Genomic DNA, 22,460 nt, shown 5'->3' on the forward strand with positions numbered 1-22,460 from the left:
GGAACCATCTGTTTGCAGTTGTAGTCTACTGATACATATTAGTACTTCACCAATAGTATACAGGAGTTCTCTTTTCTCCAGTCTTTATCAATACTTGTATTTAGTCTGAGTAATAACATTGTTGGCAACTATGGGACAGTGCCTCATCATTTAAGTTGTGTGTTCTTATTTATTACTGATTTGGACATTAGGTTGGAAGAAGGAAATATATATTAAAACTTACGTTAATTCCTTCAATGTTTTGAGATTATTCTATTGTTAGAGATGAGTTTGCAGATATTTTATCCCACTTTATGAGTTGAGTTTTCAATCACAGTGTTGTTTTCTTTTCTGTGCAGAAACTTTTGCTTTAATATGATTCGAACTTTATTCTTGTGTTATATCATATGTAGGAAGTCACTGTCAAGATCAATGCCCAGGAGCTTTTTGCCTATGTTTTGAGTTTGGAGTTACAGAGTTTCTGGTTTTACATTTAAACTGTTTTAAAGTTGATTTGTGGGTATGTTATAAGATAAAAGACCTGTAGATGATTATTAGATTATAAAGTCTTGTGTTCAGTTCATTAAATACTTCTCTGCCTTAATTTGCAAGTATTTCAGGAATTTACTTTTGTTTCTTCTCCATTTGATAGTTAAATTGATACAGCTAAATTTAACAATTATGAATAAACCAAAGTTTGTATTAATGTCATATGTAGCTCCATTAAGAAAATATTTTTCTGTTTATCCATGTGCTCTATGAAGATTTGCTGCATATATACTTACTAAGAACCACAATGTCAAAGGCAGTTCCTATTTTCAGGGAGATGATGACTTAAAGAAAAATAAGTTAGGTGTAAAGACAAAGGAGAGAGTAGCTTAAATGTCATTTGGAGGTACTAATAGTGCCCTAGTAGGAAATGAGATTCTCAAAGGAAAATTTTTGTTATAAAATTCAGTGCTGCTGCACATGGCTTTTGCAAGATCCGATTTCTGTGAAACTTTAGACATTATGGTTCAGTGAGCTTTGTGGGAGAGAACATGAGGGAAGTGGTATTAAATGGTGGTGTGAAGAATGGGACAAGAAGCCTCAGTGAGAAATGAGAAACACTGTTGGGTTGCTGGTTGACTGTTGGAAAGATAAAATGATAAGGGCCTCTCCTGCATTGATGTCAGTACCTAAGTAGAAAGCACATCAGGAGATACATATAATTTAAACAGTTCATATGCTTAGATGCTGTGTTGTTTTTGAGGCTCTTTTCTGATGTAAAAAAGCAATCACAGCATTATTGAGCTGTCTTCACATACTTGGCCCATTCAGTACCACAGTTTGATCAGCTTTTGTACAGTCACAGAACTGAGACACCACTGCCACAATTGTTGACCATGGTTATCTACTCAAAGAGGAGTTCTTTATGCTTTAGGTATCAACCTCAGCTTAAACAACTATTCCCTCTTTTTCTTCTGTTGGGGTATGTATGAACTTTTTACTATACTTATACAAGGTATATACATATACAAGGTATATAACTTAATGGTGTGGTATTTGACACATATATGTCACATAATTAACTTTTTTGCTTTAATAGTGGTGTGTGTGTGTGTGTGTGTGTGTGTGTGTGTGCACTTGCATGTGCAGATGTTTGCTGGTCATGGAAATATGTGGAGATCAGAGGATAATTTTTAGGAGTTGGTTCTTGCTTTCTACATTGCTGAGGTAGAGTTTCTTGATATTTCTGCTGCTAAGCAGTACACTTAAGGCTAACTAGCTTCTGACTCTCCTGTCTCCACCTCTCTCATCATGATAGGCATGCTGGCCTTTTTGTTGTTGCAATGTTGTTTTCACGTGGGTCCTGGAAATCAAACTCAGGTAATCTGGCTTGCATGACAAGCACTTTCAATGCTGAGGCCATCTTCCCAGCCCCACATAGTTAACCACTTTTAAATTTTCAGTTTTTAGGATAATAGATTTTGGAGATTGGACATAGCATTGTGGCTTCAGGAAATATTTACCATAGATTTAGAATTTTCTTAGAGTGAAGATCTTAAGGGTTCGAGAGAGAGAGAGAGAGAGAGAGAGAGAGAGAGAGAGAGAGAGAGACAGACAGACAGACAGACAGACAGACAGAGACAGACAGAGACAGAGACAGAGAGAGGAGGGTATTTTATATAAGGATAGTCACCAGAGCATCACTTATCATGGAAAATCACCATATACAACTGAGTAGTATTGAACATTCCATGGAACAAATGTGATGAATCTAAATTTATTGATTTCATTCACTGAAACAGCATTTAGAAAGAGTTTAACTGATTAAAAAAACAGTTGTGCTATGATGTTAAGTAAAGTTATTATTGTGCATATGTCCTAATTTATACAAAATTGTATATAAGCAATGTACTTATTATAACATAAAAATATAACACAAGCATTTTACCACATGTGATAGATTCTGAAAGAAAATGAAACAAATTGCTGGTATTTCTTTACATTCTTGTTTTCCAAATTTCCTCTGGACATACATTACATATATTGAGAAGGAAAACAGATATTTAAAAATAAAATCTGTTAAAATTGGTAAAGTGTGGGAAATCATCCTGAGTGAGGTAACTCAGACCCAAGAAAGACAAACATGGCATGTACTCACTTATAAGTGGATATTAGCTGTAAAATAAAGAATAGCCATGTTACAAATCCACAGACCCAGAGAGGGCTAGGTAACAAGGAGGGCCCAACGGAGACACTCAGGTCTCCCAGGGAAAGGGGAAATAGAAGGTATTTCCTGGGAGGACTGGGGGCCGGTTGGAATGGGACCATGAGGGATCAGGTAGGGATGAGGTGAGAGGCAGGAGTATTGAAAGAGCTGACTGCAAAGGGGGTCATTTCAGGGTCATATAGAAATCTGGTGCAAGGGAAACTCAGGAATCTACAAGGATGACCCTCAGCTAAGACTTCGAGCAAAAGGGGACACATAACCTGAACTGGCCACTGCTATGACCAGGCAAGATTTCCAGTGGAGGGATTGGGACACCAACCCAGTCACATAACCTTTGACCTACAATCTGTCCAACTTACGGGGTGTGCTAGGTAGGGTAAGGGTGACACAGAGATTATGGGAGTGGCCAACCAATGACTGGTCCAACTTGAGACCCATGCCATGATAGTGAGCACATCAGAGAGTCTCTACCAATGAGAGGTGAGACTCTTTTTTCATTTATATCTGAGACACATAAGAGTCAATGGTCGTTTTCCCAGCACTGCTTCCACTTTATTTCTTCTACAATTTTCAAGAATTTCCAGTTTATTGGAGGTTAATGCCCTATTAACCACTTTTTCCTATTCTTTGCACTGGTCTAACATATTCTTGAATGATTCAGGCCTAAGACTATGATCTTTTCCCTCGTATATTCTTAATAACACCCTTGGCCATGTGTTCACCCTTCTCACGCTGACCTCCTCACTATCTCAACCTCCTCCTCTCTAGTAGTCCTCCTGTCTCATCCTGCTCAGGCGTCATGTTCATTGTCATACCTGTGACCTTGCTATTATCAATGACTGTACCGCTTCAGTAATCTACATACCATGCCTCTACTCCTTCAGGATTAATGTTCTCTCTTTTACAAGCATGAAACTTCATTGAAAGCACCCCAGCCCTCTTCCTCATGTTTACTCACTCTGTCACACTGGAGACTGCTGACATCAAGTCACCTGTATCCTTTTAATCTATTCATTGTCACGAGAGCACATCATGGTAGATTCCTTTTCTGCCCAGTCTTGACTGCTGTGTGTCATATTTTCTCCCCAGCATATACCATTTTATTCTCACTCTTCTGAAAACTGTTCTTCCATGGTCACTTTTGATGCCAATCACCAGCTCAGTAGTGTTTTCTGTCTTCAAGTTATGTACCCCTTGCCAGTACTTGATAAGAAGGACCATATGCTCCTACTTAGCTCTTTCTTCTTGGCTTCAGTCGAATTATCCACTCTAAGAGTCTCCTCTTGTGCTTATTTCCAAATACAAGACATATCTGTGATATGGTCCTTGGATTTCGGATCTTTCCCAGCTGTATTTGTCCTGTGCAGTCTTACCTGGTCCTGATATCTTTAAGCATGCCTACATTACTGTGACATTCACCTTTATGTTTTCTAAACTAGACCTTCCAGGAAGCCTAGCATTATCCCCATAGGCACTGAACATGGCTGAAGTCGAGCTGTTTCCCGTCCCCACCAAGGCTTGTTCCTTTCTGTTTCCCTTTGCCATTAATGAACTAATCCCCTCCTGCACTTGCTCATGTCCCAGAAAATAAGTCATTCTCATATCACCTCCAACAAATTCCATGCATTCTGTTTCTTGAATCTGGCCATGTTTCCTCATTTCCATGGCAACCCTCCTAAAATGCAAGCTACCTTATGGATCCCTGTGTTGGCTCAATAGTGTTTGATTTAACTTGTTTTCTCTCTGTCTCCACTCAGTTTGTTTTCCGTACAGTATCTTTTGAGTGATGGATAGGACAAGTCAGATTGCTTCTCTCTAGTTGGAATTGTCCAGTAATTTACCTTGTACTCACAGTAACTCTGATTAGAAATTCTTGCCAGTTTCTGACCTTGTCTTTTATCCTTAGCCTTGTTACTTTGTTCTGCCTATTCCCTTTCCAGTTTCTTTGAAGCATATAGGGTTCTTGCCCATTGCCAACACAGTACTTCCTGTCCTCTAGTGTTTGCCCTCAGAGCTTCAGCTAATTGTTTCATCCAGTTTATTTCCAGTGTTGGTTTCTATGTCAATCCTACTCTACTCATTCCCGGCCCTTATATATCTTATCACACTGTTTTATCCCCTTCACAGATAACATTTCTTCTTCTTTGCTCTAGAGATTATGCCCCTTGGTGGGAGATGCCTTGTTGCATTCTCCACTGGGAGAAGAGAGAGGAAGACTGGGAATGAAGTAGAAGTTACAATGCTGTTTTTGAAGGCCTCTTGAGACAGGACTGCTCCTCTATGCTCCCTCTCACCTCTGAGCTTCTTCTGACTCCAGGTTTACTTTAGAACATGAGATGTTCTGCTTTCTTGCACACTTTCAAAACCTTTGCTTGAGTCTTACTGTTTCTTTTTTTTTGAGTTTAGAAGTTTTTTTTTTTTTCATTTTACATACCAACCACAGTTCCTTCTCCCTCCCCACCTCCTGCTCCTTCCCACTTTCTCCCCACCCCACCCCCATTCACTCCTGAGAGAGCATAAGGCCTCCCATGGGGAGTCAACAAAGTCTGGCATATCAAATTAAGGCAGGGCCAAGCCCCTCCCCCTAGCATGTAAGCTGAGCAAGATATCTGTCCATAGGGAATGGGCTCTAAAAAGTCAGTTCATGTACTAGAAATAAATCCTCATCCCACTGCCAGGGGCCCCACAAACTGCCCAAGCCTCACAACTGTCACTCACATTTGAAGGATCTAGTTTGGTCCCACATAGGTTCCCCAGCTGTCAGTCTAGGATCCCTGTGCACCCACTAGCTCAGGTCTCTGTGAGTTTACTCATCATGATCTTGATCCTCTTGCTCATATAATCCCTCCTCCCTTTCTTCAACTGGACTCTGGGAGCTCTGCCCAGTGGTTAGCCATGGCTCTCTGCATCTGTTTCCATTAGTTACTGAATAAAGGTTCTGTGATGACAGTTAGGGTAGTCATCAATCTATTTAGAGGGGAAGGCCAATTCAGGCATTCTCCACGATTGCTTGGAGTCTTAGCTGGGGTCATCCTTGTGAATTCCTGGGAATTTCCCTAGCATCATGTTTTTCCCTAACCCCATAATGGCTCCCTCTACCAAGATATCTCTTTCCTTACTCTTCCTCTCCCTCATGTTCTCATTACCCCCACCCCACACCACACCCCCTCACCCACCCCACCCATCTATCCCACTCCCCCCAACCCTCCACAAGTTCCCAACTCAGCAATAAAATACCAATGACATCAAGAAATTTACAGGAAAATGGATAGAACTAGGAAAAATCATCCTGAGTGAGGTAACCCAGAACCAAAAAGAAAAACACAGTATGTGCTCACTCATAAGTGAATATTAGATATAAAGCAAAGGATAACCTGGTTACAATCCACAGCCCCAGAGAAGCCAGGTCAAGAGGAGGACCCTAAGAGGGACATGCACAGATATTCCAGGAAGAGAAAATAAACATCTCCTTACTCTGTTTCTTACACTCAAAACAAGGTAGTGTTTAGGACTCTTGCTCACAAGGACATATAATTCTATCTCAAACCAAAGTAAAGAAGCAGGGCCTTGCGAGATAGACAAAAATGCTTTTGGTTGCAGAAAAAGACAAAAACCTTCTTTTCCTACTCATTAAATTTCTCAGTGTTTGTAACCCCAAATTGGTAGTTGTTGATGCTCTGGTTCCTTTTCCAATCATTATTCAATAACAGATACATACATAAACACCTCATACTGTGTGTGTGTGTGTGTGTGTGTGTGTGTGTGTGTGTGTGTGTGTGTGTAGTTTTATTTACAAGTTATTTACTTAAAGTTTTTCTACAAATATCTAACACAAAACTTACCAAATCAAAATAATGGACATATCTGTCACCTTAAAATTTCTCCCTGTATCTTCATTGTAATCTGTTTCAATCCTCACCCCACTTGACACATAGGCAATTGCTGATTGTTTTCTTTCTTTTTATATCTTTACTGAAAAAAAAATTTGACAATATATCCTAATCAGCTCCCTTATGTCTTCCCATACCCTTCCCAGATCCCCATCCATGCAGTTCTATGCTCTTTCTTTCTCCTTCTCTTTAGAAAACAAACAGGCAAAAAAAAACCCAAACAAGTCATAATTAAAAAATACAAAGAACACATAGACATACACACAAAAAAAACTCTTAAAAAACACAAAATTGAAAGCCATAATATACAAACAAAAGTCCAGTAAGATGAAAAAGGAAGAAAAGAAGGAAGGAAGGAAGGAAGGACGGAAGAGGGAGGGAGGGAGAGAGAGAGAGAGAAGAGAGAGAGAAAGAGAGAGAGAGAGGATGAGAGTGTGAGCACAATGTTAGACAAAAAGTTTACAAAGATACCACTGATTTCATTTTGTGTTGGCTATCTACTGCTGGGCATGGGCCCTGCCCTTAAAATGTGGTTAATATACCCAATGAGACTTCACTGGAGAAAACTAATGTTTCTTTGCAAGCACATGTCAGTTGGAAAGAGCTTTTTGGTTATGGATGGAAGCCTGTGTTCACTTCTCCCTTTCAGCACTGGGACCCTGTCTGGCTTGGACCTACGCAGGCCCTGTACATGCTGCCACAGTCTCTGTGGGTTCATATTTACATCAGTCCTGTTGTGTCTGAAGATACTGTTTCCTTGGTACCATCCATCTTCTCTGGCTCCTTTCTACCATCTCTTCTGAATAGCTCCCTAATCCCTTAGGGGAGGGGCTTGATGACAGCTTCCCATTTAGGACTGAGTGTTCCAAAGGTCTCTCATTCTCTGCATATTCTCTAGTTGTAGGTCTCTGTGTTAGTTCCCCACACCTATGATTTCAGATATTTGGGAGGCTGAGGAAGAAGAATTACTTGAGTACAGGAGGTCTGGGCTGTAGTATACTATACCTATTGGGTGTCCCTAGTAAATTCAGCATCAAAATGGTGACCTTCCGGAAGCAGGGACCAAGTTGGAAAACAAAGACCTTTACCCTTTATCTTTAATTCTTCATTTCTACATTTTCCTTTTGTTTTTAATGTTCTTCACACTTCCCTCCACCCTTCATTTCTTATATATTATTATAAAGAGAATGTCAGCATCTTCACATTTGTATCTCAAACCCAATGAAGAATTTTAAGCTTGATTTCTCTGAGATCAACTCCAAAATTCTAGGGAAATATACTAACTGGTCAGTAAAACTCATTTTGACCTCTGACTGTGTGAAGTGCTATCAATTGAAATGATTTCCACAGTATACCCATCTATAAGAAGGCATTTCTATGGTGTAAAAAGCAATGTCCCCCCCCCCCCAAAAAAAATGCCTGTCATTCTGGGTAGTTAAGATTGACCATGTTTGAATATCTCTACCTGGTGGGGTTTGTGCCACAGTTTCTGGCATTGTTCTAACTCTACTTGAAGTCTGAGGTGACAGCTAGAGGAACCCTTCCCTCTACTAAGCCTGTAATGTGCATATTTTAGACTTTGACAAGTCATGTTGATTGTGCTCTTCTTTGTCAAATCCATTTCAGTAGTAAGGATGTAAAGCAGGCCAAATAGAAGGCCACAGTTTATTGTGGCTCTTGCAGAGAACATGAGTTCAATTTCCAGCACACATGTAGCAGCTCACAACCATCTGAAACTCTAGTCCCAGAGGATCTAGCATGCTTCTGTGGGTATCAAACATGCATGTGGTGTACATACAAATATGCAGGCAAAAAACACTCATACATAAAAATAAAAATAAGAAAAAATGTGAAAAGGGAAGAGAGAATTTGGCTCCATTCAACGTGCCCTAGAGCCCACTGTTCAGTTATCTTGAAATTGTTGCCAGTCTTGTTCTGCCTCATATGTGCCTTACACTTTCCATTTGTTTGCCTCAATTACAGAATCCTAAATTAATGTGCAAAGCATAGTATAATTCATATAGTATTTATTTCTAAAGTTTGGTCATTTTTATTTGACTCAGTATGTTACTGAGGAAACAAAATTCCTTTAAATAAATATTTCTTTATCTAATCTAAGCCTCAGTTTCTTTATTTGTACTAGGAAGACGACAACACAAATTTCTTAGTGTTTTGTGATATGTGACTTTAGGGAAAGCAGGTGACTGGACCAGTAAACATTAAATTAATATTTGATATTACTAGTATAAATATGATTATTGACACATAAAATGTTTGTACTATTTACTCCTAATATAGGTTACTGATGCATTATAGTAACCACAATAACACAGCCTCATAGCTTACAGAATAAAGCACAAACTAGACTAGATCCACATGTGTGTGCATGTGTTTGTGTCTCCATATATTTAGGGCTCTTCGTTTAAAGAAATGAAGGTTCTTATAAATTAGATACCTACAAGCAACTAAAAAGTTAGCAAAAGATTTAATGTCCAGAATACTAACAGTATCAAATACTGGGAGGTGGGGTGTCAAACAACACGTTCCTTTAGTCATTGTTGGTGTGAGAGCAAACTGCCACAGTCACTTCAGGACACAGTTTCTGTTTCTTATAAAAATTGCACACACTTTTACCTTGTGATCTTGCAATCACACTACTTGGAATTTTCTTAAAGACACTGAAAACATGCATATATATGTGCACACATATACAAAGCATTCTGACAGACTTTTTGTAACAGTTCTATTCATATTACTAAATCTTAGAAGCAACTATGTTACCCTTCAATATGTGAATGGATAAGCAAACTGTGGTATATCCCAACATTGAAACTATTCACTGATAAAAGGAAATAAGCTATCAGGCCACAAGAAGACATGGAAGAACCAGGTGCATATTACTAAGTAAAAAGGATGATTTGAAAATTATTCATAATTTGTTGTTCCAATGACATGACATTGTGGAAAGGTAAATCTCAGAGACTATGAAAAAATTCATGGTCTCAGGGGTTACAAGGTATTGGGGACGGATTGGTGGAACACAGGAGTTTTAGGGCTGTGAAACTCCTGTTTGACACTAACGTGATGTACACATGTCTTTTTGCGTTTGCTAAGATTATAGAATATACAATACCATGGTGTACACCAATGTAAACTGTGCAACCAGGTGATTGCAATGTGTCCATGAAGTGGGTGCCATGCTGCTGGGGATGAGTGAAATTGTACAAACCAGGGCAGGAGATATGGGGCAAATCTTCATACCTTCCTCCAAATATCATTGTGAATCTAAAACTGTTGCAAAAATAAAGTCTCATATGAAATCTTTAAAATAATTTTCCATTGGTAGCTCAGGAAGTATCATCTCATCTGATCCTTTCACTTCCCAACTTCTAATTATATTGTTCTGAGGACTTAATGCTTTGCTTAAGATTTCCTTCTCTCACTGGGAGGTGGTGACCAACACGCCTTTAATCCTAGCATTCAGGAGGCAGAGCCAGGTGTATCTCTGTGAGTTTCTTGGCCAGCCTGCTCTACAGAGCGAGTTCTAGGACAGACTCCAAAGCTACACAGAGAAACCCTGTCTCAAAAAAAAAAAAAAAAAAATTCTTCTTTCATTGTGAGGACATTGTGCAGATTGGGTATTTATAATCTCCATGTGGCTATCACTGTCCTTAATATCTTTTTTTTTTTTTTTTTAAATCAAGGGAATAGGACATTCTTGCTCCAAAATACTTGGACATAAATCCAATTAGAAAACTGCCTAAAGGAGTATAATATTGCTGAGTGAACTCTGAGGAATTTCACTTATAAAATTATATATATACTTTTACCCAAAATGACAAGATTTCATATGGGTAGAACAATATTAATATTAAGTTTCCTCTTTTGAGCTTAGGGATAGAATTGTTCCTCTTGACAGGCATTTGAGTGCATCCTTATTGAGTTTGTCTTAAAATCTTGTCTGGCAAGGAAAGTCACAATTTGCCTCATTGTTGGGTAGCTGTAAGCCTCTGTTAGCCATGGGATTGTGACAGGAACAGTTGCTACTGCAATGCACTTGTTGTAAGCCTTGATTGGTGGATATTAAGTACATTTTTAGCTAAGTTCTATGTTCTATTTCAGTGGTTCAGTGCATTTATAAAAATGAAACTCCATCCTAAGTTTAGACACATTCATATTTGGCATGCTTTTTCTGCAAAATCTGAAGTGCTTTTAGCCTCTTGATCATCTACCTGAGACATCATCTAGAAAGCAGAGCAGTGGAAGCCATAGTTCTCTCTGTATGTGGTGGAAGAACCTTTTCAGACTTTTCCCGCCACAGTAGTGCTATACTTATTGCTTATCAGACCCCCAGCCTGGGTATGTGTGGGATAGGAAACTACTGCCTTCTTTAAATTGCTGGTCGTGACAATCCAAAACAGACAACTAACATGCTGAACTGTGTGCATACCCAAGATGAGCATTGAATTTTGGGAGACAGTCACATTCAAAACACCCTCAAGCATACCGCTTCTTATCCTTGCCTCATTTCCTGGGAGTTGTTCCAAAATAGCCTCTGGTCATGTTCTCTCTTCCACAAAGTGTAAGAAAAACATTGTGCGATCTCTGGAATCATGCTGCCTGTTTTTCAATCTGAATAATTTACTTAGATGTTTCATCTTTTTCTCACCCCTTTTAAAAGTCAGGGGCAGCATTAAGCATGGAGAGAACTGTTTTGTATCATTTCTATCCCAGGATATCCAGTGTTGGCCAACAGCCTTGCATGCTTTGCTCAGGCTGTCTTGACACTGCCCTTTCTCATTCATCCTGTCTTCACTCTGTTCTTTCAAATACTAACAGTTTAGTCATGGGAACACTTACTGAAATGCATTAACCAAACTACTTGTACAAACTGTAGAGAACTTCTATTTGAGACTCTGCACCATGTCAAATTATGACTAGAAGACAACTTGAACTCAGGTCGCCTAGGAAATATATAGAAAATGTGGAAAATTTCCTAAATGATAACATAACAGGCATGTCTTGCCTTTGTGAAGACAGGAATAAGCTACTTGAGCAGTGTGTGTGTGTGTGTGTGTGTGTGTGTGTGTGTGTGTGTGTGTGTGTGTTATAAAAGAAGGTAGTATACAGAGAAATGAGGAAAGTAAGGACCCGAATTGTTCAGATGACCTCACTCCTGCCAGACCTAGACTTTCAGTCTAGTGATGCAGAAAGATAAAGAGTACTGAGGGATGTACAGAGAAACGCATTACCTTGTGTCCCTTTCAGATCATCTCTCACCCATGACCCAAAGCCTCCATTTCTCCATGCACACAAAGTATAGAGAGAAAGCTGAGTCGGGGTTTTATGCTTCTGGTATTGCCACATGTCACATGGTAAATGAGGACAAGGCTGGTAGGGTGAGTGGCCAGGTGTCACCAATGCATTGTCCACATGCAACTTATTTGCTTGATGAAAGACAAAACCTTGCTTTATTTGATATCAGTGCCATATTGAAAAGAGAAATAGATGTAAGAGATATAGATAGAGACATAAATTCATATGTACAAATGAGTAATATGAACTGGTACTCAAGCTTCTCTGAAAATATTTTATTCTTTTCTGCAATATAAAGTATTTCTTATTATTTGGATGGTTTCTGAAGAATTCTCTGAGAAAATAAAAATATTTAAAACATCTGCTCAATGTTATTAATTTGAAGCAAACTTTACACTGTTGGATGATAATACTTTGACAGTCTTGTAGAAGATGATTAGAGGCAACAGTAGAATTCCTGTTACTGTTAACAATTTCTCCTTAAAAATATGAACAGATCAAAGAAAATAATTTCCTTGAGAATTTTCTGATGATCAACTCATGGAGGTTTTCACTGATCCACATGAGGGTGTAGGTAAGGATGACATTCACATCTGTGTGGGAACATGACATGGTCATGAACTTGGAAGGCAGAGCCTGAACTTGAATACTAACTTGGCAAATTTACTAATAATCAAGGAAGACTTTAGTGCCTCCACTTACAAAATAATGTGTGAAAATCTCTTAGAACAGTGCCTGCTGTAAGAGTAGCACTGAAATCAGTGCTATGAACCGTTGCTATTGATAGATAATTCAGTCACCATCCTTCTCATCATTTTCATTGTAGGAAACATTTGATCTCATGTGTGCCTGCATGCAAAGTGTCTCATCCCTATTCATTTTTAAAATGTTATTTGATTTTGTGCTTTTTCTAATATATTATTTCATTTTCCTATATCATGGTGGTTATAAATACAACTACTTTTAGACATAGATTTAGGAAATCTCTGGAGTTTCCATGTGGAAATTAAATGATGAAAATTTGAGCATGGTGAGCAGTATCATTTTATCTTGAGTGTATTTGGCTTAATCTCAGGCTGCTGGTGGCATTCAGGTGTGCTGTCTACACGTGATTTAAATAGGCTATAAGTTCCTCAAGGATGCTCTCACCCACCATGCCTTCCAAACCTGGAGAGAACGAATTCCCTGTGTCAGACCATTCCAGCTGCATCTCAGCAGGCTTTAGAGGGACAGAAAGGGATGAAGTCTGGCCAACACCATGAAAGAAACCACCCCGGGCATTTTTGAAATTTAAAAGAACAGGAGAAGGTTTTCAGTTTTGGTCTCCTTAGGGTTTACTCCAATGCTTTGCTGGGTGTCAGTTAGCTTCTGAGTTAAAAATGCTTTTAAAGTGATCTTTAGAAATCCACAGATGAGGTAACATCATCCTTGTTGGTGAAAGACTGAACTACATCCTCCCTAAAATCAGGAACACAGTGGTGTCTGTTCTTGCCTTTTCTATTCTGGCAGTCCTCTGCAGGGCAGTTGAACAAGAAAGAAAAATGAAATTCATCTTGTTATAAAGGCAATAGTAAAAATCTATTTGTAGGGAAGTTACCTTTTGTATAAATTTATACTTAGATAACCTCCCTCAAAAATTTACCAAAAATGATATTTGCACTAAAAAGTTTAGTAAGATAGCAATTCACAAAGTCAGAGTAAAGAATTCAGTTATAGCTTTGTACAGGAACAAGGGAAAAAACATGATACAAATAGGAAACACTAAATCTATTTTCAATAAGTTCCAAAAGAATAAAATATATATGAATAAACTTAACAATGTAGGTGTAAAACTTACTTTAAGTACTACAAAACACTGCTGAAAGGATTATGGATTCCTTGCATATACTAAAAGGCATTTTTTAGTTTGAGGGACCTCCACAACTAAAACCACCCTGAAAAAGAGTAACAACTTTGGATATGGATAACTCATGCTTCTCAATTTCTAAGCATACTACAGAGCTAATGTGATTATCAATTGTGGTGCTGGAATGAATATAGACACAGATTTATGAGGTATAATTGAGAGTCCAGGCCAGGTGGTGGTAGTGCATGCCTTTAATCTCAGCACACGGGAGGCAGAGGCAGGTGGATCTCTGTGAGTTCGAGGCCTGAGCTACAGAGTAAGTTCCAGGAAAGGCACAAAGCTACACAGAGAAACCCTGTCTTGAAAAACAAAAACAAAAAAATTGAGAGTTCAGAAATAAATCCCAATGTATTTGATCAATTGATTTTTCAGTAAAGGTAACAATTCCTTAAAAAAAAATTCTGTTTCCTATACATGCTACTGGGGATAAGTAGATTCACATATATAGAGTCAGTTGTATCCCTACTTCATGCCATGTACAAAGTAATGACTCAAAATGAATAAAGGACCTAAATGTAAAAGCAAAAAATATATAAGGAGAGAACTTTTAAAGAGAAAAGATAGAAGTAGTCTTCAGCAACCTGAATTTAACAATAGTTTTTAGATGTCACATCAAGAAGCAAGTAAACAAAGAAACACCAACAGATTGAACTGTATCCAAACTAGAGACTTTTGATTTTAAAGGAAAACATCAAGGATGTGAAAGAATCTCATACAGTAGGAGAAAAGTTTGGTGAATTTTCTATCCAATAAGAAACTTATATTTAAAGCACATATGTAAAGACTTTGTACAATTCTATAATAAAAAGAAAACACCACATTTTTAAAATCAGAAAAGTATCTGACTAGACAGTTCCTAAAACCCAATATATGAAAGGCTAAGAAGAGCATGAAAGCATGCTCAGAGTCATCAATCATTACAGGATGCCAATCAAAACCCTGTGAGACAGCACTTCACATCCTTGAGAGATCCCCGGTAAACAAACCAGTTAACAAAGTGTTGGCAAGGTGTTGGGATGTTGGAGTCCTCATACTCTGTTGATGAATATGAATCATAAATATGGCACTTCAAAACAATTGCTTAGTTCCTCAGACAACTGTGGGAATTATTGAATGATCCAGCCATTCAACTCCTAGGTACCCATGTAAGAGAAATGGAGACCAATATTTATCAACTAGTAAGTATAAAAATTAACTGTGGTATACCCAAATAATAAAATATTAATCAGTATTAAAATTAAATAAACAACTAATACATGACACGAGTGGGTAGAGCTTAAGATAAACTTCATAAGTAACTCATAAGTAACATTGATCAGTAATGAAGAACAAAATAGTGATTGTATGATTCTAATATTTCAAAAATTTCTAAAATAGTAAAATTTGTGGAGACAAAATGAAGATGAGTGTTTGTATGTTCCTGAGGGAGAAAATTTGGGGGTAAAGAGTGACTACTGTTACATACAGCACATCTCTTGAGGGTGATGAAAATATCTTACATTGTAATAATAAAGGCTGAATTGTGATGATTAAACTACCTTCTGTAAATGAATAAATAGTATGTTTATTATATCACGTATCTTAACAAATAGTTATTTTTAAATATTCCTGATAGGACATTACTTTGTTCCAGTCATATGATGTCCTCTAATGTTACCTAATTTGGTCAGGTCACAGTGCTTTCACTAGAAACTCTCCTTGCTGTGCTATGTTTGGGGCACCACCATGTTCGTCATATGCTGCTCATGGAGTAACTGAGTGCTCAGGATGAGAATTCCTCAGAGTAAAGCTGATGTTCTCTGTACATTCCTAGTGTGGGACGTTTTACAGTAGAAATTTGCTGCTCCTAACATGTCTTTACCTTGGAGTGTTGCCTTTAAATAGCACAATGAAATTATGCACTAGGCAGCTGAATATATCAAGCACCAAATGTATTGCAAAATATAGATGAACTGATATTAAGCAACATTTTAGAAAAGAAGGTGAATGTCAGAGCACCTACCCACACTCACATGGAAAACGTAACTACTTTAAAAGTTAGATAATCAATTATTTCTGTGTGTGATATAGAGAATGACTAGCTTTCATGACCAGCTCTTTTTCTTTTTTCCTTCCTTTCTTCCTTCCTTCCTTCCTTTTTTTTTTTTTTTTTTTTTTTTTTTTTCTGAAACAGACTCAGGATCCCAGCATTGCAGCTGAGCATAGCGGGTATTCTTAGGAGAGTAGCTTCCCAGGGAAGCAGGGCTCAGGAAGGTGTCTGAGGTTTGCTGAATTAAAAGATGTGAAGTTTCGGTCCTTTTTTGTTTTTCAGCCAGGGCAGTACATGTTCTTTATTACTGTCTGTTTTTAAATTAGTGGCAAAGTCTAGTTTTCCTGTGTTAGATGGTGTGTATTTCCATAGTGCTTTTTTAAAAAAGCAACAAAAGAGGTAAACTCTAACTTCAAAACTTTTGATGTATGGTTTAGCCCTAGAAGGAAAAAAATCTTTTTATTAGTCAATATGAAATGTTGTAACAAATATTTTTAAAAGTTTCCAGGATAATATTCAGAGATTTTTTTTCATCCTTTTTTATCCTGTGTGTTCTAGAAATGCCCCAGTAGGTCTGGCAGTTGACTAGTCATTCCTTTAAAATACAAATGGGCTTGTTGCAGATTCTGAAGAATTGATTACTTTTTCTGTGGTTTACATTTTTAGTGCAGTTAGAAGTGGTAAGTCTATGGAATATTCACTTGGAGTCTGAGATAAAAGTAGCCCTGTGGGGGGAAAAGAGAGTCCTAGTGAGAAAGGCACAACCTGCTGAGTGAGAGATGTGTGTGTTCCCGTCCAATCCTGACAGCCAGTCATGGAAACAGGCTCTGTGCCGGTACCGAGAGACTATTCTGTGTGCCACTCACAGGAGGCTAAGCTCCACCCCAAAGTGTGGCTGCCTTTGTCATTTTAATTGGTCTGTGTTTGTGAAGTGGGGCTTCTATTTACTTATAGCTTGGGGCTTGTGTTTACCAAGCCTGGTGGAGGCCAAGTGACAGGGCTCCTGCAAGCTCTCCCGCTGTATCTTGAGGCACTTTTCTTTTCAGTATCAGTGCTGTCTAATTCGTGAGCTTCTGTGAAGCAAGCGCAGGAGGGTACAAGGCCTACAGGGAGGAATTACACCTAATTACTCAAATAATTGCTAGGCTGTTGCCTTCTTAGTCACTGAAAATAATTTCCAGGTCCCTGGCTTTTATAGATAGTCTTCTAGAGGCAGGAGGACACAGCCCCCTTTTTAACTCAGCCCATTCACTCACAAAATCAGAACACTCGAGCCTGCAAAATTAATAAGCACCACTTCCATTACATATATTTTAGGTTGTTGTTGCCGTGGCGATAAAGTCAGGGACATTGAATCTCCTCTGTTGAGCCATTGTTATCATCCCTGGCCATCTGCTGCAGAGGAGTGATATTCCATCTCATTTGCATGATGACTGATATATGGGCGGTTTGGAAGGACATATGCCACAGCAATCATGTGATGAAAATTAAAGTGAAAGTTTTGGGCCCAGAGCCGAAAAAAAATCTGTGTGTGCGCATGAGGCTGTTGATGTGCAAATGTGGATCATATTGAGAAGGTCTGAATAGGGAGGTGTGACGTAAGGAGGGCTACACGCAGGTGCTTATCTCCAAGCAGTCAAAGGCACTGGATGTCATATCATGGAAACTACCTTTCAAGGCAACAGCTTTAGTGTTTCCTGTCAGCACACCAGGGAGGAGAGACATAGTTTTGGAAACACACAAAAAAGTAAGTTTAAAACTTTTTACCACATTCTCTTCACCCTGATGTTTAAGAGCTCAGACAGTGAGCAAGTTTTCAGGTCTTGAGTTGTTAATAGTGACTTTTGTTTCTCTCTCTCTCTCTCTCTCTCTCTCTCTCTCTCTCTCTCTCTCTCTCTCTCTCTTTCTCCCTCCCTCCCTCCCTCCCTCGCTCCCTCCCTCCCTCTCTCTCTCTCTCTCTCTCTCTCTCTCTCTCTCTCTCTCTCTCTCTCTCTGTGTGTGTTTTGCAGGGGGTGGGGGGTATTTCTAAAGGCTGAAGTGCCCGTGGTTTATACTGCTGTTTGCTTTGGTTTCTGTTGTGATGTACATTTGGCATGAGTTTAAATTCGTTCACCACCACCCACCTCCACTTTCGCACTCTCCTCCAAAAATGGGACATTGAGAAGGAGTTCAAAATAAAATGTCACAGTGCAATTATGTTTAAACTGCATCAGTTACTGCCTTTGTTCATATATTTACCTGAAATATGGGAATTTGTAACAGAAAATACTTGATATGAGACAGTATACTTTTTTTCTCTTCAAGAAAAGTAAAGTAGAACTAATTTATGTGGTCACAGAAATTATCAGTGAGATCTCATATCTTACAGATCTTTATTTAGAATTGAAATATTTGCTGTGCTAGATTTTTAATGCAATTTTGCATTAATAGCCACTATTTTTTAAAAAGGTTTTGTAGATTCTTTCTGAAGAGCCAGAATCCTGGTTTAGCTACATATAAGAGAAAAAGTTTATGGGCAGTCTCTAAGATATTTAAATTCCTGAGTTGGGCATGTATAATATTGCATATGAGTATTTAGAGAATTGAATAAGACTAGTCTTAAAAAATGACACACTTCATTGTTGGTAGATGTGAATGTCAGGAGAATATGCAGAAGTTAAAAAGTAATAATTTAAAAGCAGAAGAACGAGAGACTTAGTACTCACCTTGAACAAAATTTTACAGAAGGATGGTTTACAGGGAGAACTTTGTCTTACCTTGATGAACAGTATTTTACCTCCTATTTCTTTTGTCAACAAAACACCTGTTAAGAGTGCTTGCTTTGATGTACATTTGAATAATCAAAGTTTCCCGAGTCTTTTCCTTCAGTTTCAGAGAACATTGCAGCTAAGAGACAAAGTATATAATGTAATGGCTCTAGTCTTGTTTTTTTTTAGGAATAGTCAATTATGTAAAAAAAAAAATCCTGTGTCACATCACCTTATAGACTAATTGGCACTACAAAATCAATAAATTTAAAGAATTGATGAAGAAATATTGGATATGGTTCTGTACACGGTCCTTATGATAAGGGAGTAATTTTCAAGAAAAGTCTGGAATCAAAAGTAGAATTGAAATTAGACTTTCTCTAACTTTAAATGTTTTCTTTGCTAATATCACCAGCAGAATATCCTAGTTCTATGCTGTAACCTAAGATTACCCGTGCTCTCTGTTTCCCTCATTCTAAATATTCAATTACTCAATGGTGATTATTATGTGCCTTCTTGGTTTACTATAATATTAGATTAATATAGATTTCTTATGCCAAATTAGCGGAAATCACTGTTGCACACAAGAGTAATTCATTCTTCTCTTAGTCATATTCGTGTTACAGCAGGAGCATCATCTTAAGTTCCAAGGCTTTAATATTTTAAACTTGGATATACCGTGTCTTGGAGCACGTGGGGTTTGTATCTGAAACTTGTAAAATATGTTAGAACCTTTCACAAGACTCTAATTCGGTTGTGTTTAAATGAGACTTTTTAAGTGACTGTTATTCTTCTATCACACCAACCAGAAAGATTTAAAGTTTTGTGTGGTTCCTCTTCTGTGAAACAACTGCAGGTGATGAGAAAAGACAAGGCGTGCTTGGAGCTGTCCAAGGTAGCTGACTTCTGAAAAGTTAACCATTATAAAAATGCATTGCTTTGTATCTATGTAATTGGTTTACTCTCCATTTTTGAAAGTTAGCATTATATTGCTATTAGAATAATAAACATAGTGAATTGTGGTAAATATTTTCATATAATGTAGCAATCTTAGTTATAACTACATTTAAAAACTCAGAAACAGTTCAAACATTCATGAAGCTAACTAGTGTTCCAGTTTGCAGCTTTAAATTATTTAAGTAGAAATGAACAAAATTCACATTTATCAGATATAGAACTCCATGTCATCAACATGGAAGCACCATAGGAATAGTCTCTGGGGCATAAGCAGTGTGGACAAACATACTGAAAAATGCAACTTGCAGGAATTTATTACTTTTGAAATTAATTCTTATCCTTGTGTGACCTTTCCTGTCTGCTATAGAAATCCAAAAGATCATAATTGTTTGATATGAAATGCAAAAGAATAGTTAAGTTGAAAGTTTAACATCATGAAATTCAAAATCCCAAGTGGTATATAAACATTAAAAGAAACTTTGGACTGCTAATCCTAGGAAATGAGTTTTATGGATTGAATTCAACAAGGCTTCAGAAATGGCTCCATCTGCTGCCTAGCAGCTGCTGAAAGGATAAATTTAATTCATTAATTCATTTGGAAAAAAGGATCCAAGTAGTAAAGACTTCATTGCTCGTAATGCATATAGGTGGAAACACACTGAGAAGTGGTTCTGGTGTCATTCTAGATAATAAGCTACATTGTCTTCTATTTTTGGTAAAGGTCTTCAGGAATAAGTCAATGCGATGTTGATTTTTAGACAGTAGCTAATCATTTTGAAATAGTTCAATGCTAAAAAACAAAACAAAACACTCAGGGAAGTTCAAAGTCTCAGTTTTAACCCAAGGAACTGTGGAAACCTAAAAAAGAAGCTTTCTTATACTGCATATGTGTCTATGGGAGGTAGAATATGTGTCTATACCTACCACATGTACATGTACATTTATATTTACAAATAAATGTGCCATTGAAGTGAATAATTCTCTTCAGGGATATTTATATTAGATAGAAATCCTAAATTATATTAGAAATGTCCAAAAATATGTAGTATTTAACATTAATATAAGTAGATCATATCTTAGATTCAAAATTTGTATCTACTCAAGGGTTGGAAGGTCAAATAACACTAGTTTTCTTCACCTATATTCTTCTCCTAACATTGCTTGTCTAGTCTCTCTTCCAGTCATACTTAGCAACCTGATTTAAAAGCTTAGAAAGTTGTACCAGAAGTTCTTTCCTGTATCCTCTGTGACATTAATCATTTTGGCATTAGTGTTAAAACTCTGTAAGACACGGGTATACATTTTAATTGAATGGGTTATACAGAATACTTTGGTATCTTTCTGTAAGTGTAATGAAGTTTTGATGCCAAGTTTCTCAAATCATATTCAACCATCATGGTCAGGTATTAGAAAGTTTATATTGTTTATGATTAAACTGCAATCACTTTGATGGATTTTCTTAACTGCTAGCATTTTAATGGGAGCCAGGTTTCCTTAGAAATATACAGTTCACCTTTTCTAGCTAGGTAAATACTTCCTGGTTGCCAGTTAATTGATCTGTGATAGAGATAAGAGTATCCCCAAGACAAGGCTGTTTCAAGAACCAGTGTATATTTTAGCCATTTTTTTCCGCTTGATGATTTCAGGAATGGTATTTAGCCTTCCAACATGGCCCACAGCTCACTGTGGTGTGTACTGGGTTTACTATAAAGGTTCTGTGTGTACCCTGTGGGCTGGGTTAAGAATCAGGGTTTATGCATTTACTTGTACTGTTGCATTGTTTAGACAGCTTTGGTTTAGTTTTGATCTTTTTTTTTTTTTTCTTTTTGCCTTTGAGGCTCTTCCACAGTGTCAGCTGCTGACTGATAGTAGGGAAACTGCCTCGTGGTGTGAATGAAAGGGACCTAGCGGTTGGTAAACAGAGATAAGGAATAAATAGAGCACAGGCAAAAGGAGATAGTTCTGTGGGGGCCCAGATTGCTGCCAGTCTGTTCAGGGGAGATGCGGAGCCTGTCCTTTTCCCAGATTAAATTAGTGTGCGAAATCTCCAGTGACCTCCTCCCCTTCTCCCCACACTCTTCAGCCAAGCTGAACAGCCTCTGCTGTAAAGTATTCATTTTACCCAGGGACACACGGACAATAGAGCTCTCCCTGATACTCATGGACAGCTGTCGTCATTCAGAGGGCTCTCAGCATTTCATTTTTCATAGGAGTTAAAAGGGTTTTTACCTTGGAAGTGAAAGGAGCAGGAGCACAACTTTGCCAGTTCTGAGGCTGCTTGGGCAAGGGGTCTGACTGAGGCAGGGGTGAGCTGTGAGCAAAAAAAGAATCTGCCCAGGGAACTGATTCTTTTTGTTGTGCTTAATTTGATTAAGCAAGGACAGAAATTAAATTTCAACTCTATGTTCCTTATTAGAAGAAAATACCTTTGATTCTGAAAGTTTTTTGAAATTAAAGTCATCAGTGCACAGTAGACAATTTGTATCCACCTGGTCTACTTTCATTTTGCCTAAATATACATGCATTTTATTGCCTGTGAATAAGCATGGGTAAATATTAAGTCTGTGAGATACCTCGGTAGACCCATACTTTTTATTTTTTTAGTGATTTACTGCAAATATATTCAGCATTTGACTGATTAAATAGACCTTCGGCAACCTTGAGGGTCACTGTGTAGAGTATGTACATAGAAAATGCATCAGCCCATTGTACCCTGGCAGCTAATGAGATTGGTCGTTAAGTAAATGACACAAAGCCTACAAAAAAAGCTTACAGCTCACTAGAGTATCACAGAGTGTCCCCGCACACCACACAACGACACAAACACTGGACTAACCTAGCCCACCCTGCTTTATTCTACATCACTGCTTCCCTGATGTCAGCGTGAGAAGCAGAACAAAGGCTAGGAAGCAGCGGTAAG

General features: G+C 38.0%; 1 protein-coding gene across 5 annotated transcripts in view; it reads left to right on the forward strand.

Moving 5' to 3' along the window:
• The window catches only part of St18 (ST18 C2H2C-type zinc finger transcription factor), a 312,791-nt gene that overhangs the window by 164,015 nt on the left and 126,316 nt on the right, over positions 1-22,460 (forward strand). For 3 of the 5 annotated variants that reach the window (XM_028862338.2, XM_037202461.1, XM_028862345.2), the window contains exon 1: positions 15,994-17,583. The exons of 1 other annotated variant lie outside the window; for it this stretch is intronic. The gene's annotated coding sequence lies outside the window, so the exon portion shown is untranslated. Of the gene's footprint in view, positions 1-15,993; positions 17,584-17,830; positions 22,456-22,460 lie in introns of those variants that run through there. One more of the 5 variants, XM_037202459.1, reaches the window with a different exon arrangement.

The sequence above is a fragment of the Peromyscus leucopus genome, chromosome 2 (genome assembly GCF_004664715.2).
Source record: "Peromyscus leucopus breed LL Stock chromosome 2, UCI_PerLeu_2.1, whole genome shotgun sequence".
In the NCBI taxonomy this organism is placed as follows: Eukaryota; Metazoa; Chordata; class Mammalia; order Rodentia; family Cricetidae; genus Peromyscus; species Peromyscus leucopus.